This window comes from Myiozetetes cayanensis, unplaced genomic scaffold (genome assembly GCF_022539395.1).
Source record: "Myiozetetes cayanensis isolate MyiCay16 unplaced genomic scaffold, myiCay2020 scf24, whole genome shotgun sequence".
Lineage (NCBI taxonomy): Eukaryota > Metazoa > Chordata > Aves > Passeriformes > Tyrannidae > Myiozetetes > Myiozetetes cayanensis.
The window spans coordinates 7,855,044-7,870,540 of NW_026087456.1; the positions used below are offsets into that span (position 1 = coordinate 7,855,044).

General features: G+C 42.3%; 1 long non-coding RNA gene across 1 annotated transcript in view; it reads right to left on the reverse strand.

Annotated features, from left to right (window-relative positions):
* LOC126642638 (uncharacterized) overlaps positions 1 to 15,497 on the reverse strand; it is a 63,322-nt gene that overhangs the window by 5,665 nt on the left and 42,160 nt on the right. Inside the window, exons 18-25 of the long non-coding RNA XR_007629492.1 lie at positions 15,235 to 15,400; positions 13,777 to 13,850; positions 10,528 to 10,677; positions 9,518 to 9,621; positions 9,006 to 9,126; positions 8,007 to 8,189; positions 2,184 to 2,318; positions 11 to 63 (exon numbers count right to left, since the gene is read on the reverse strand). This is a non-coding gene — a long non-coding RNA (uncharacterized LOC126642638). The remainder of the gene's footprint in view (positions 1 to 10; positions 64 to 2,183; positions 2,319 to 8,006; positions 8,190 to 9,005; positions 9,127 to 9,517; positions 9,622 to 10,527; positions 10,678 to 13,776; positions 13,851 to 15,234; positions 15,401 to 15,497) is intronic.

Genomic DNA, 15,497 nt, shown 5'->3' on the forward strand with positions numbered 1-15,497 from the left:
AAGCACGTACCAGCGGTTGTCTCTTAACTTTCACTGAGTGCTGTTGTCCATAGTAAGCTACACCTATGAACAAAATCCATGAGGAGAAAACAGCATGAAAAGACAGATAAATTAAAAGGTTTGTCCCCGAAATCACACACCTTCAATTGGAAGGGAAGATTTTAACACACCCACTCTTTTGTTGCCTGGTCAAGTGGGAGTGGAGTGACAAAGCACAAGCAGTTGGCATCCCCCAAACCCGACCTGTCTGCCTTGGAGGGCAGGAATAGTTATAAGGAAGCCACCTGGAAATCACAGGCTGAGGTCACCCTGCATTCAGCAGCCATTTTGACACTCTGTAAATGAGGGCTCCTGGCTATTGGGCACAAACCTTCCCCCCAGCCTCCTTCTACTCCGAGCACTAAGTGCAGTTTAATTCCAATATTCCTATTCTCTGGGTAACAACATGTCGTTCCTTATATACGTCAGGGATTTGGGCCAACACATACTTGAGGCTTTTGCCTGCAGTAACAGGTAATACACAAACCCAGCTCTTGGCCAAATCTGCCACACTGAACAAATTTGACAGGGGAACCACTGGTGCAGAATGAATGCAAATCAGGATGCCAGTTTATTTTCCAGTCAGTTCTGCACATAACTAGAATCTAATCCAGTTATGGTAAATAGTGAAAGTCTGGATGTGAGGGTGAAACATATGTAAATTGCCATTGTGATTTTTTTAAAGTAAACTAGAATCCAGCAAATGCATCTCGTTTCATTATTCTCTGCAGCAGAAAATTCAGTTGCCAAGAGAAAATTAAAAATAATAATACTAGCAACACGCATTTTACAAATGCATCCCGCTTCATGAAAAATAAGGTCCCTGGATGCTATGGAAGCCAATAAATTATTGCACAGGCTGTATGCAAAGTATCTCGGCGCTAGGCAGAGTAGCTGCTCACATATAAAAAAATGAAAGCGTGCCACTTCAAATCTGAGCACAGCGCTGTCGGTGTGCTCTGCACTTTTAATGAAGCTTTAGAAGCAATCATTGATGACTGTGCAGAAGCCATGTCTGCTGCCAGAGCTGTCAGGTTACATAAAGGCCTAGTGGGAAACCAAGAGAGATGGCCCCCGCTCCTCGGTGCCCAGGAGCTGTTTGGTGGGGAAGGCAGGATGAGAGGGGATGCCCTGCTCCCCTGCCAGCCCCCGACACGCCTTTCAGGAGCGCCACCGACGGACACCAGGGCACGGCTGCCTCCTCTGTCGAGGTTCTGAAAAGCAGACTTGTTGGAAGCTGAGTGGCTGTCTAGCCAAAATGACACCGTGCTGCTGAGGGCATTTTTAATGGAGGAAGTGCTGAGAGCTCACTTTTCCTTCTCGCACGGCCTTGCAGATCCGGTCAGGTGGCAGCACAATTTACGCATTCAAATGGAAACGCAGCACATGGACTAAATTAAGCCCTAGGAAGGTTTTGCCAAACCACAGCTGGCTTTGGGCGTTATTTACTCTAACCAGTTTTAAACCAAAATATTTACGCAGCTAAAGACCAAAAGCAGAAGTTTGCTCTCAAAGAGCCCCACAGAAACTGTAGAAAATACTCTATGCTAACACATCAGTCAGGAGCCATTCCAGAAAAAAAGCCAAGGTTCTTTAACCGCAAGACATGAATTTAAAATCCTCTCAAAGGTTGGTTGCTTTTGTTTTGTTTTGTTTTTTAAATTTCATGGCACTTTATCAGCGACTCAGTATTTTGTTAGAGAAAATGAGATGACGCCTAGAAATATAAAGGATTCCAAAAGCATAGCGGGGACAATGCAGTGTAGCTCCTGAGTCCTTTTCTTGCAGAAAATAAACTTGTTTTTCTGTGTAACCCTGTTACATTGAAAACAAAAAGATTTGTGAAACTCTCACTAATGTGGGCACCTACTGAGCAACTGCCTTTGCCTGACGTATTTTTCTGCATTGCCCTCATTTCACACTTCCTCAGTTCTATGCCCAAAAACTGCAGAAGCCAAAATACAGATTCTCAATGGTTCCTCCTGTGCCCCTCAGGCTCCTACCATTATCACCTGATTTAGGATCCCACACTGTACACTGTTATACAAAGCACATTTTTAACAGCTGACTTAAAATTCAAGAAACTGAGAAATCACTCCAATCATGGGCAATGTAAAATATGCAGAACAAATAACAACACTCACCTTTTCTCGCCACGTGTTCATCAGAAGCAGAGAGGAGCTCCTTAGCTTTGAGAAGCGGCGCCCAAGTACCATGTTTGTGACCACCGACTACAGGTATTCCTCCCTGTTTGTGTAGCAATCTTCATCTGCTTTCAGCTGCCATAAATTGAAAGGTTACAGGGTTTAAACCATTTCCTAGTTATGATATGTCCATCAGGCAGCAACAGCTGGGCAATAAACTTTTAAGCCATGAATGTTTCTGAAAGCGGTAAGTTCACGGCCAAAGCCATAACTACGTAGCATCAATTGACGTCCAAAATGCAATCTAGCCACATAGTTCCCTTTAACACCAGACCATATCTTACATTGCAAGGTACTTACCAGCAGCCTCCAGGTTAAATAAGATGGGTTAAGGTCAGGTGGGATGGCTCCGAAAGGCTTTGGCGAGTCAACCTAAGATTTGTGGCCTCCTCTGAGCCTCCAGCGCTCCCTGATTTCATCCCCCTTCTATCGAACACTCTCAATATCACTTTAGACTGGATATTGAAATCACTTAGCAGCAATAAAAAAGAAAAGTGCCGCAGAATTGAATCACATTTTGCTCAGCACACATCTCTAAACTATTACCAGTGTGAAATGAAATCTAATGTCTCCCTTAGCAATCCCATCTTCTTTGTCCCTTTGTTTTTCTAGGAGCGTTATGATACACTAAATCCATTTGGACACACTATAGTACACGGGTTATACCAGAGATTTCAAGAAGAGTTTTCCAAATTTATGTAGCCACTGCATCAGGTTGCTTTTCAGCCATCTCACTGTCACATAAAATTCCATTAATAAAAGTAGAAAGAGACAATGCAAACACCTCAGTTTGGGCTGGGGTCCTTCGTTTCTTTCCCAGTAGCTGCTGTGGGGTTGTGGTTTGGATTTGTGCTGGAAACAGTGCTGATAATTTGGGGATGTTTTCATTATTGCTGAGCAGTGCTCAGCAAAGTCACAGCCTTTTCTGCTCCCCTGTGACCCACTTCTTTTTTCTTCCTTAGGTTAAGTCTCATGGCAGTAAAAACCAGAAAATATGACTGAATCTCTGCAGTTTCTTCTAATGTCCTCTTGAGAGACGTGAACTCTACCATGGTGCAAAAACTGTACAGAAAATGTGACCAGCTGAAATCCAGATGCTTCCACTTTAATGGGAAAAACAGGGCAACTGCTGTGGGCCTGTGCTGTCTGAGCTGCACCCTCTCAGTACTGCCAAATGCTCCCTGATATTCACAGCCTTGCTTTCCTGCTGCTCATGATGCCACCTCTCTCTCTCCAACCACATCTCCTCGTCCACAACATTGGAAGTTTTGCTGCAATAATGCACAAGGCAGGTGACTGATCTGCAGAGCCAAGCAACTGATGAATTTGCAGGGCAAGTGAGGATACAACATGCCCCAAGGAGGAGCTTTGGGGGAGGATTACTGTGTTGTCAATTATTGAGAACAGATGTAGCTTACAGAGCTTGGGCGGAAAGCTCATCTGATTGCTCTTGGCCAAGTTTAGATGATGGCTAGTCAACAAAATGCCATGCCCAAGAGACTGTGAAACTAAACCCTCCGGAAACATGTCCAAAGAATAAACCAAGTGTAAGGCAATACTGCACTAATAAATCAACTGAGCCTCTTAACAGTAACAGAGTCAGATGTGCGCATAACGATTGTGTTTAAACCATCTGAGGAGCTTGTCAAAGCTGCTCCATCAAAATAATATACGTAATGGCTTGCATGGGATACAAAGGATAGTCACCGCCTAGTTTTTCTGATATTTAAGAAATGCTATTCCTTTTTGTATTAATGAAGATTGCAGCCTCTCTAGGCAGCTGCCTGTTACAGAGTCTTCTTGGATAGCATTTTTAACTCCTCACTATTATTTCTGGAGTGCACCAGTTCCAAAAATGTCACGAAGACAGGATCTGGCGTGGTGAGCCTTTGACGCAGCTCATGAGAATCATAGACTGAGTGGATACAAAGTAAAAACTCCTAAATAAAAATAAAACACTGTTGGAAGGGAAGCTTGCTAAATATCTGCACTGCTAATCTTGGTCAGTCAGCAAGAAAGGTATAGAAAATATAGAAGGACACAAAATTAGCAAAATACAAGCTGAGGGTGAATGCTATTTAAAATATGTATCTGTTCTACAGAAAACAACAGAGTGAATATATTGCCTAGTAGAAAGTAATGAAGTATTTCTTGGTAGGATCAGTACATAAGTTTTCTCAATCTGACTTCCAAACAGAACAGGTCAATCGGTGCTGGATCAGAACACGAAGCTCTACTTGCACTAAATAGTATCATCTTATGGTGTGGAGCAAGGTAACTTCTGGCAAGAATAAGATTATTACCATTTGTCCTTTCATTCCTGTTCAAAGTTCACCAGAATCTTACTGGAAATTGTACTTTCCTCATTTGACTTTCCATCTGTTAAATAAAATTGCTGCTTAAATGAAAGCACTGAACCTGGTTGCCCAAAACCATTTTGGATGACTTTGTAACTGTACATTCAATTTCTCCCACTGGCATAAGGCATGATTTAAGCAAAGAGAAGACTTACAATAGCATAGGAAATGGAGTACACTGGCCAATTTGACACTGAACATCAGGAACCACGAGTGGTCAGGAGTAAAGCTCTGCCCACAAGGGGAACTCCCAGCTAAAAACCTAAGCCAGCAACTGCCCACATCCCATACATCCCCTGTAGATGCACCTATCTCAGACATGGGAGACCTTTCTCTGTCCTTTTCTCACCCTGGACCTCACCTTTGATTCTCTGCATCCCAGGTGACAAGAAAGTTTTTCTCTTTCCTGAGATGGCTTCCCTTTTTCCATTATTTTCTTAAACAAACAACAAGTCAAGAAAATGAAAACAAGTGCCAAAAAAAGAAAAAGAGTCCTTGTTTTCCAGCCCCAACATAGATTGTAGGATGCAAAGTAAATGTTTTTACTTACTTTTCCCTGATTAGACTTGAATTACTAGTATTAATAACCACTGTAATTTGCAGTTAGTTCCCTGGAAGGAAATTTCACGCAGAAGTCATTCATTTTTCTTTTGTTTTTCTGTTTCCATAGGCACAGGAAGCAGAGCAAAAAAAAAGCTCTCAGGAGTCCTTGGGTGACGAACAGATGGGTGGAAGGAAAGGTAGAATGTGCCTTTCTAAAATGCAGGTGTGGGGCTCATACCTACACCAGTTCTCTCCCTTCTATTGTGCCATATTTCCAGGAAAAGGATGTTCTAGCTTAATGTATGGGTTTTTCTGTAAATGAATAATCTGGGTGAAATCCTCTTGTCACAATTTATATACTGATAATACCCCCACTGCAAACAACGGTGAAAAGCTCTTTTAATGGAAAAATTTTGTTTCACCAGGTACTAAAAGTTAGACCCCAGTCAAGATACCAGTCAAGGTTCTATTTGTGTCTCTAAGTAGAAGTATATGGCAGACAACCTTTTTAAGTCATCTACAGGCTCTGTAAGTTATAACAGCATCCTAATGTCAAAATTAAATTTATTTCATAAGGCATTGCCTCTTGAAGTACCTTTTACACATAAATGTAAAGCGAGACTATTAGCATGGCTGTTAGACCATAATAAAGGATGTTCATGACTTGTCTCTTAATTATGCTTTTTCACTCTCATACTGTGGCAGTACAATTCCCTTTTCAACCACAAACCATGTTCATGACATACATATAATGCAATAAAATTGGTGCAGATAAGAGCAATGGATCACATTAATCTGTGTGATTGAACCAGAGACAATGCAACTGCAGAGAATTTGTGATTCAGTGAGTCTCTTTCAGAAGGTTTTGAAAGGTCCTATTGCTGCAGATAATGTTTTCTGTTGGGTTTGTAATTTACAGAATGCATGTTTTCTATAAAATGACACACGAGCTTCCTTTCAACCACAGATGAAACGAGACATCCCTGGCACTTGTTAACCGGGTCAGCGTCAGTGGCAATTTAGTGCCATTGCAATTAATCTGATAGAGCAAAAAAAAAAAAGCATCGTGTCTTGGATCAATGGTACAGCTGATTTCAGAAACCCTCCCCACCCCAGAAGCACATCCAGCTGGATTTTGGTAGGTGTTGGAATGATGTCCATGGAAGAGTCTCTAGCTCTGGAGTAGGGTCAAAACATCCCGAAGGCACAAAGGAGATTGTGTGAGGAATGTGGCCATGAAAAAACTTTAACCTTCTAACATTAACAACAAAAATTGCAAACATAAGAAAAAAGGTAGTAGTTGGGCTTCCCCTACCACATAGCTCCACCTTATCATCACAAACTCTGTTCTCTCACTTTTCTATACCAAGTCCTATTGGCAAAAAGCTGTTGAAATGTGGACAAAAATCAAGATCTTAGTTACATATAGGCTTGTGTTTTGTACTTACATGACAGGCATTTGTCTGCTTAGGTAGGAGAGAACTGTTCATTGAATTCAGTAACATAAAAACTTTTTCTTATTAAAAAACAATTAGTCTTCCAGACCAGAGAATATTCTATTAAAGCTAGAAATGTGGGGGGAAAATTAGAACTACAATGTATTACATGCTGTTGGAATTTTCCTTGTCCCACACTTGTTATTGCAATGTAGTGTTTTGTTCTGTAAACAAATGTTGACAACTTTTTTGTAATCTGAATAATTTCACATCGGTCTGAAGGAGTAATATCCACATGGGAATTGGCTTAAAGCAATGAAGGAAGCTTTTACCAAATGTTCTCCAAGAAAAGCTGATGTTTTTAATATAACTGGGAGACAGGCACAGCACTGAACCAGATATTTCGGGTTCCACATGGTGCAGTCTACAGAGACAAGCCAGATGTTTAGCACTACCCTAGTGTCCATGGGGAATTTTGCTATTTATTTGGAAAACAATTTATTAAAAAAACAAGAAACCCCCAGCACAGTAGCAGCAAGGGGTTTGTTACAGTGAATGTACAACCTAAAGTTTTTAAGAATATCAGATTTCTCATTATAAAGGAGGGGTTTAAAAAGCATTCACGCAGTTCAGTTTCAAAAAGCAGTCTTTGTTATCTAAAATAGACTGGGCTGCTGTAGCTCAACTTTTTCTGAATAAAAGCAGGTCATTATTAAAAAGAGAAGAATTTGAACACCAGACATATTACAAAAGAGACTGTCAGATGTAAGCACCCACAGGAATAATGTGTGGGGTCTTGCACGCTCAAGAATAACTCCCACAGAATAAGATGAGGAATATGGGGTAGGATTTTTTTATGCCCTTATGTTTTCTGTTCTGTGTGAAGACAATAGCTCTGGATTTTCAAAGAGTGGACTTATTTTCAGCAGCCTAAAGATACCCTGCAGTTTTAAAAGGTCACTGGAATTGGTTGTTCTTTAGATTTCATCCATCTTTTAAATAGACAAAAGCCAAATCATTGGCATTGTAAATTGGTCTACAGCACCATGAGCATATAAAAATGAAAGCAGACTGGCTGGCCACCCTCCAGCAGTGACACAATTTCCAATGACACACAATCTACCTGTTGTTTTGCTCCCTTAGTCTAGAAACGTGCTGCTATTTGCTGTAAACCATTAGCCCAGCCTACCTGGCCTAAACACCGGAGCTGGAGGGAAGCTCACACAATGACCCCTGCCTTTGGTGTGCTGAACACTGGTCTGAAAAACAGTGGAAGGGATAGCCAGGATGTCTTTCCTTTCTGTTATTTACTGCTAAAATATAGATAACATTTCTATTCCAGGCAGGATGAAAGCTTAAAACTGATGATGTGAAGCCAGGAAACTGCAACACCACTTCCAAGTGCCAGGCTGCAAACAAAGCCATACCTGCAGTCAATACAGGGCTGGAATAAATCCAGGATTTGAGCTCCTTTTTGCACATGAGACTGGTTGTAGTGTTCTCTTAAGCAGTCACATAAAGCAGGATAACTGAGCCAGCCAATCCTTCCTGAATACAAGTAGCACAAGCAGGTAGTTCTTGCTGAACTCAAGTCATGGCACAGGCCAACACTGAAAATAGGAAAAAAGTAGAAAACCTAAGAAAAGTTGAGGACTGGTTTTGGGTTTTAATTATTGAGGGGTGGGGAGTGGAAGAGAGGAGGAGGAACAACAATTTACTATCGGTTTATTATTGTGTTGTTATGACTACACACTTACCTACACTGAGCATCTGTACTGGGTACCCACATGATGCCTTTCCTGATATTCATTCCTGACAAAAAGTTCCCTGACAACCTTCACAGCTGTGGTTATTGTGGCTGGCACACATCTCTCCACGGGGGCTGGATACCACACCACTCTTTTAAATATGATATCATGGAAAGTGGAGCAGGGATCTCAGATGGCCTTTAGCTGTTAACCCCAGGAAGCAGCTTTAAAAATATTATCTCTGTTATTGCAGTTGTTAATACCTTCCAAAAGGATTACTCCTAGGACTGCAAGAGCTCATTGACTTCACACATGCACATCCTTCTCTAAGGTTAAACGGGGAATGGTTCATGAGCACACAGCTGAGAGCAGAATTACCTAATGAAGTGAACTTGCCTGAGCACATCCAGCTCACACACAGCTTTCTTGCAAACATAAAAAGGAGCTTTTAATGTGAAAACCTGTTTTTGTTCCAAACTTGGAAATGTTTACGGGAAATTGTGCTTCTAGGCTCGGGGACACGAGCATGCATTGATGCACAGAGCACTGCTCACATTTACATCACTGAGGTCTCAAGGGGCAAAAGGCCTGAAAAACAAATCTGTTTTTACAAAGGGACACAAACGAAATCATCCAAGTTAGAGCATCTTAGTAACAGTGACAGCCAAAGGTACTTACCAAGGCAGACTCTGAAATCCACGCTGTTGATGGGCTCTCCAAGAAACCAGGCATCAAAGTCAAAAGGAAGCATTTCCAAGCCAAATCCTGCAGAACTCGGTGTTGAACTTCACCAACTTAGCTGGAGAAAAAAGGGCATTAGATATTGGCATTTCTTTTGGGAACTGGAGAGAAAGGGTAAGGTGGAAGTAATGGTTAGTGTAACAACCATGGTAGCTAATATGATGATAAATTCACTTATTACCACATGACAACTTCACAGCATATGAAAACATTAAGTAAGGATTCCCCTGAAAACCTCAACTGAAATTCCAGGTGTGACTCATTTGACTTACACAGTGATTTTTCAAACCATACCTTAGAATAAAGCAGACATAATTTTTTTATAAGTTTCATTAGACTTATGGAGTTTAGCTTTCTTTTCTTATCATAGGTAGTGTTTCAATGGAATATCAATCCTGGGTAGAAGTTATCTTCCCTCATAAGAACCATTGACATCTAGAAGAGCTCACCTCTTACACAAAAGAGTTCCAAAGTGCATAGAGGAGGGAATTGAAGAGAGACAATCACAGCTGCCCTGGAGATTCATGCTCTGCAACAGATCTCTCACGTGATGCTAAATTACACATCAAGGAAAAAAAAAATCAAAAAAGACAACTGTTTGTGTTCTCATCCTCTGGGAGCCTGACTCCCAATCTGACTGACAGATCCTCAAAAATGCATCTCAGGAGCTTAGGGAATGGTTAAGATTTGCTCTCCTGCCTTCCTGTATAACATAACTCACAGAAATTCAACCAGGCATTTCAGTATCCAGACAGAACATGGTCTGACTGAACTAACAAAATCCAACATTTCTGAACCTATAACAGCCCTCACCTTGCAAGTTGTGATCAGATTGGATATTCAGAAAATTAGGTAGGAAAGATCCTGCCAAGCAATGCCTCCAATTTTACATTTGTATTTCTGGAGCTTTTAATTTCTTATTGAGCTCTTGAGAATATGTAAGACATGAGCAGGCAAGGAAGTTATCTTCTGCATCTTTTCCCACTATGCAACAGGAAAAAAAATAACAATAGCAAAACTATCATAAACTGTTACAAAACAGGAGATTCATAAGCGATTGTCTATGCTTAAACCATGAGGGAGTGAAACACAAAGACAAAAGAGTCATCAAGTCAGTATCATTATTAGATTAAAAATAAGCAAACACTTCAGACTCATTTGTTAAGCAGTGCTGTTTGGGAATGCTCTCCTCGCTTTTCTAATTGCTTCCCCATTGGGAGGAGGGTGGAATGCATGTGTTGATTTGACTAAAATTTCCTTCTAAAAGGGCTGTTTAACTTCTAAGTAACACTGGAACACAAATAACCTCCCTTAGTTTACGTACAAACTACTATGACAAGCCCAACGCCTTCCCTTGGCAGTAGCTGGAGCAGCACAGCCTGTGTTTGAAGCGCTGTCCCGCTCCTTGGGCTGCTCAGACACTTCATGTGCTTCACTTAATGAGGGTATGGTTACTTACAATCAAGTTGGAGAGAAAATTCAGTAAATTTCAAGTCTTTAAAAGTCCATTCCAAATTCCTTCTTAACCTTTTGCTTCAGCAAAGTACTTCAATATTGATGACGGTGAGGGGAATTGGTGGTGTTTCTTATTCACCTTCTTTTAGTTGTTCTGTGGAGTGAAAAAAAGCTTTCATCTAAAACACTGAATCTGATTACATTTTGATTTTACTTCTGATAGATTCCTAACAGCAAATGAATGCTCCTTTCTAATTGCTCCGTTCAGGGACCCTAACTCTGCATAGAAGCTCATGTTTTTTATGTTACTACTTTTAAAGGCTTTTTCCATCACAGCATGGCTGTCTCTTTAGATACTTACTATGCATATTTTCCTCTCTTAGCCTTTGCTGATGGTAAGTCAGCTTTAGGTAGTGAATTCTGTAGGACTACCTGTTCCCTGGGAATCCCCTCTGCAGAGAGAACTAAACAGCTTCACTCTCTGCTCCCAGAGGGGATCTGTGCAATCCAGAAAGGGTTACTAGCAGGTGAAGTGCCACTCCATCCTTCCAACTGTTGCTCACAGCTGTGTGTTTACAGGTAGGAGAGTCAAATCCCTACCAAGACCACTCCCTAAACACCACAAGAACAGGCAAAATTTGGACAACTCTCTGGTGCGTTAGCTGCAACAGTTACTCAGGGACCATTTTGTTCAATATTTAACCCTAAGGTTCTTTTAGCAGCTTGTTCAATTATGGGATGAAAGAAAGAAAGAAAAAAAAAAAAAAGGAAGGGGAAAAAAAAAATCCCCAGCATAGATACAATTAGCCCAGAATTCCCATCGCCACCATCGTTCATCACCAGCGCTGAGAAATCAAAGCTCTTTATTCTCTTCCACTCGTTCCACTCATGTTTAGCACTTCTATGTTAAATGCAGTGGGTTCAAAAGGAGTGATTGAGAAACACTTTTTTCTCAAGCAGCCCAATGACTCGAGTGCTGTTCTGAATGGTACAACTCTCTTCTGCCTTAGCTAAGCTACACACAAGCACTAAAGCAACACACTCAGTGAGGCGGGAAAAAAGCCTTGCTCTTTCTCTGCAGATTATGAAAACAAAAGTATAGAGAAAGGGTTTAGCTAGGTACTCCAGGAAAGGCTGTTGATCCATGAACGTGGAAGGGGATGTGTCTGTGCTGCTCTCAGAGGGACCACGACACTCACAGCCTTTACACTCCTCCAGAGAAGGCTCTTGGAAACGTGAGCTAACAAGGTGCTACGTTGATGTGTGGTGCCACAGGAGCGTTTGTCACCTGTGGGTTTGCTGACCCCCGTGAGCGAGGAATGATGCAATTACGCACCTCTGAAGGAACATGCAGGTAAGGTTTCCTCAGCAGGGCTATGGAAAGGAGCAGCTGCCATTGTCACTGTGCATCACCCGCCTTGAAAAATATGAGGGGAACACTGCCAGGATTAATCCCTCTCCTGACTGTTGTAACACATACAATGAGGCTTCTCCTTGAGCAGCTTTTGCTACTTATCTCAATTTTTTTGCTGCAGAAGCCACGTCTAAGCAGGCAGGGGGATCATGTGCAAGAATGAATAGGCTCTGATTTATGCGGATCATATCAGACAACCTTTCAGAGCCTCCTTCCGGGTCCCCGTGCTCCATTAGTCTGCAAATGTCACATAAAGGTATTTAAATCAACAGTGAGGACAGTGGGGATTAACAAGCAGAGGAATACACAGCTAGCAGAGCAGTCACTGCAATCATGGTAAATACTGCACGCCGTGTCTCCACCGGCCCTCTCTTAACAGTTGGCTGGGAAGTGTTCGAGCACACCTATTTGGGATGGGAGCTGTGGATGCCAAGTGGACCTGCCAAGCTCCCAACTTAGACAGCTCTGAGGCCATCGACACCCACAGCAGGACCTGGAGGCCTCAGCTCCAAGACCACCCCCACAGCCTCTGCACCACCAGGCTCAGGAGGAAGGGGCACAAGCTGGGACACACCAGACTCGCAGCTTCTCCCATTCCCTGTTCCCTCTTCATGCCTCTCCCATGTGCCTCTCTGAGAAGCCCTTTTTGGGCTGCCTGCATCTCCTGTCCGACCCTGCTGGAGGATGTTTCAACTCCCTGACTTGACAAAAGCTCTGCAGCAATAGAAAAGAAAAAAAAAAAAAAGGAAGAAAAGCAATAAAAAGCAGGAAAAAAGCAGCTACCTCCTGCTTCAGGGGTGAGCAGCCCACCCTGAACAAATCACAGCAAAACTGCAATGCTTAGAAACTTCATCCCCCGCTCCCCTAGCTCTCCTTCCCTCACAAGCACAGCGTGACTCCCCAGCTTGGCCTCCACAGCTGTGCCCTGTGCAGCTCCAGGGTTCTCTCTCTCCACGGGTGGCAGCTCTCCAGTCTGCATGGGGCAGCTCCTGATTTTCAGTTGTTTCTGGTGGGTATGGTTTGCAGAGTGGTTCCCTGCTCGTGCTTTTATTTCTGCTGTCACAGAGCGCCTCTACTCCCCCTCATTCCCGTTGGCTACACCGTGATCTTAACCCAACGCTTTCTTCCTATTTTTTTGCAATATGAAAATAAAAGCTTTTCCAGCAATGTTACAACAAAAGGCTTGTAGCAATGCTTATAGATTTAGAGAGTGAAATGGCTGTTATGCCTCTAGGTTAAAATCCAGGGTACCACTTACTGTTTGGGTTTCTGTGTTCCCACTGACCCACCCAAATCCTTGCTAGTAGGGACAGAAATCAAGTTATGATTAAAAGCATATCGGAGTGGGTAAAGTGGGCATCTGCTGGGTACTGAAGGTCGCACCCCCAGTCCAACTCAGCGGACAGTGGGAACACTCACATTGATTTTATTTCCAGGCATCAGGCTTGCAATTGCCAACTGCTCTCACTAACTGATTAGGCACTGAGCAGCTCCAAAAATATCAGTCTGGGGGTGATAACTTTCTGTCATGTGAAATCTGACATCTTAGAAAAAAAAAAATGATGCCTGGACACACGCAGGCATTTCATAGCTTTTAAATATTAGCACCAACAATTATTTCTGCTTCACTTCTTACACTTTTTGCGAGTTTTAATTATTTAGAGTTCAGTTTGTTCAAAGATTTATTTTACTTTATTTTTGATATTTGCTTTTTAACTGTCACACCTTCTTTGTCACAGCTCTCAACATGCTGCAACTTCTAACTTACTGAGAATGCATCAGGGGATTAGGTGCTGGTACCAATACACAGATTCACTCATCCCATAGATATGTTATTACCTTCAAATGCCATTGAGATGCCCTGGTTGCAGTCCTCTCTTTAACCATTGCTCAGGTAACCTGTCTTCATTCTTCTAGGGGGCAAAAAAAATAGCCAAACAAAACCCCAAACCAAAATAATTTTTACACATTTTTTCACATCACAGCGAACAAAGGCTGTGACACACAGTTCTTGAGCTCCCTTTCCATTTTCAGGCATGTTAAATTTCTGCTTATTTCACAGTAAACCTTCTACTGGTAGCTGATTTCCCAGCATCAACCCAAGGATTGCAGTACCTGATATATGGTATATTGCAGTGCACGATAAGGTCGGTGTTTCAGCTTTGCCACTCTCACATCCTCCTGGATATTAAAATATGGAGGGGTGAGTCTCTGGCCTCAAGGGCTGGCCCTCTCTTCCTGAAGGTCCATAAATCAGCCTCCAGGACTGAGGCTTGGTGCCAGCAAGACACTGTTATTTATGGACTGGAGACAGGTTTGAGGTGCAGGGGGAGTCTGAGAGCAGATGAAGCTGTCCACACAGACAGAACAATTCTGCAGGATGAAGCTGCTCCTACAGGAGGGCCTTGGGTACTCAAGGACTGTGCGGTCCAGCTCTTAGTCAAGTGTCTGAATACAGATTTGCTCACTTTTGCAAGCACTGTCTTTGTTCCAAGTTTCTTTACCACCACCACCACCCTCCAGACAACACAATGTCCCTACCAAAACTGCTGCTCGGGTTTGAAGCAACAAAGGGAAGAGACACTCACAACAGTTTTTCATTAAGATAGAACATAACATCAGCTTACAGTAAAACACAATTCAGTGCTTGTTTGATATTTTTGTTTTTGCTCTAATGAAAAGGCAAACATAATCTTCCACAGATTGTTGTTCCCCAGAAAAAGCGTATAACAATATGCACCGCCAGCAAACACTGTATTTAAATATTCAACACAGCCGTGCTCGTGGAGACCTGACAGAGAAAAATCCCCTGCTCTCTCTTCCTCCTCATTCAGCAAACCAGGCAGAGGATTTTGAACATAAATTCAGAAAGTATTTTCATAAATAGAATATTTCAGCAGTTAAGACTGTGGTTTTAAGCAGTTCTGACTCTTCACGCATTCTCTTCCTATGCCTTGGTGGAAATAAATCAAACTCTTAAGCTGCTGCAATAATCTCTAAGAGACAAAACAGATGGAAAAAATAATGGGATAGGGTACCTTATGAGTAAGTTTTTGGCAGCACAAACCTAATGCCTCTGTTCTTTACCTAAATGTTTAGACTTGCAGCTGCCAAAACCAAACTAAAATTGTTTTTTGTTTTTGTTTCCTTTTAATATGTGGTGCGTTTTATATATAGCATACTTCACATATTAAAAAGAAATTGCACAGGGAAAAATTATTCCAAGAAGCAAGGTAATTCAATATTATTCACTAGACTCCACAATAGACCCCTAGAAAGAAAGAAGGCCATACATACACAGAGAGACACTGCAGTCCTTCAGCATCTGCAGCCACAGATCCAGCAGCCTCAAGCAGAGGGTCGGGAAGGGCAGGTGATGCTGTTGCTCCCCGAGTTGCTCCCATCCATGCTCGATGCTGGCATGAGCTCATGGGGATCCCAGGGAAGATGCACCACCTCCCTTCTGGATGGAAAAGAAAGTCAGACAGGGTTATGGGAGGAATGACTGCATTGATCAGGCATGGAGCTGTTGAAAGGAGCCCTGGAGCAGCACAAGTTTT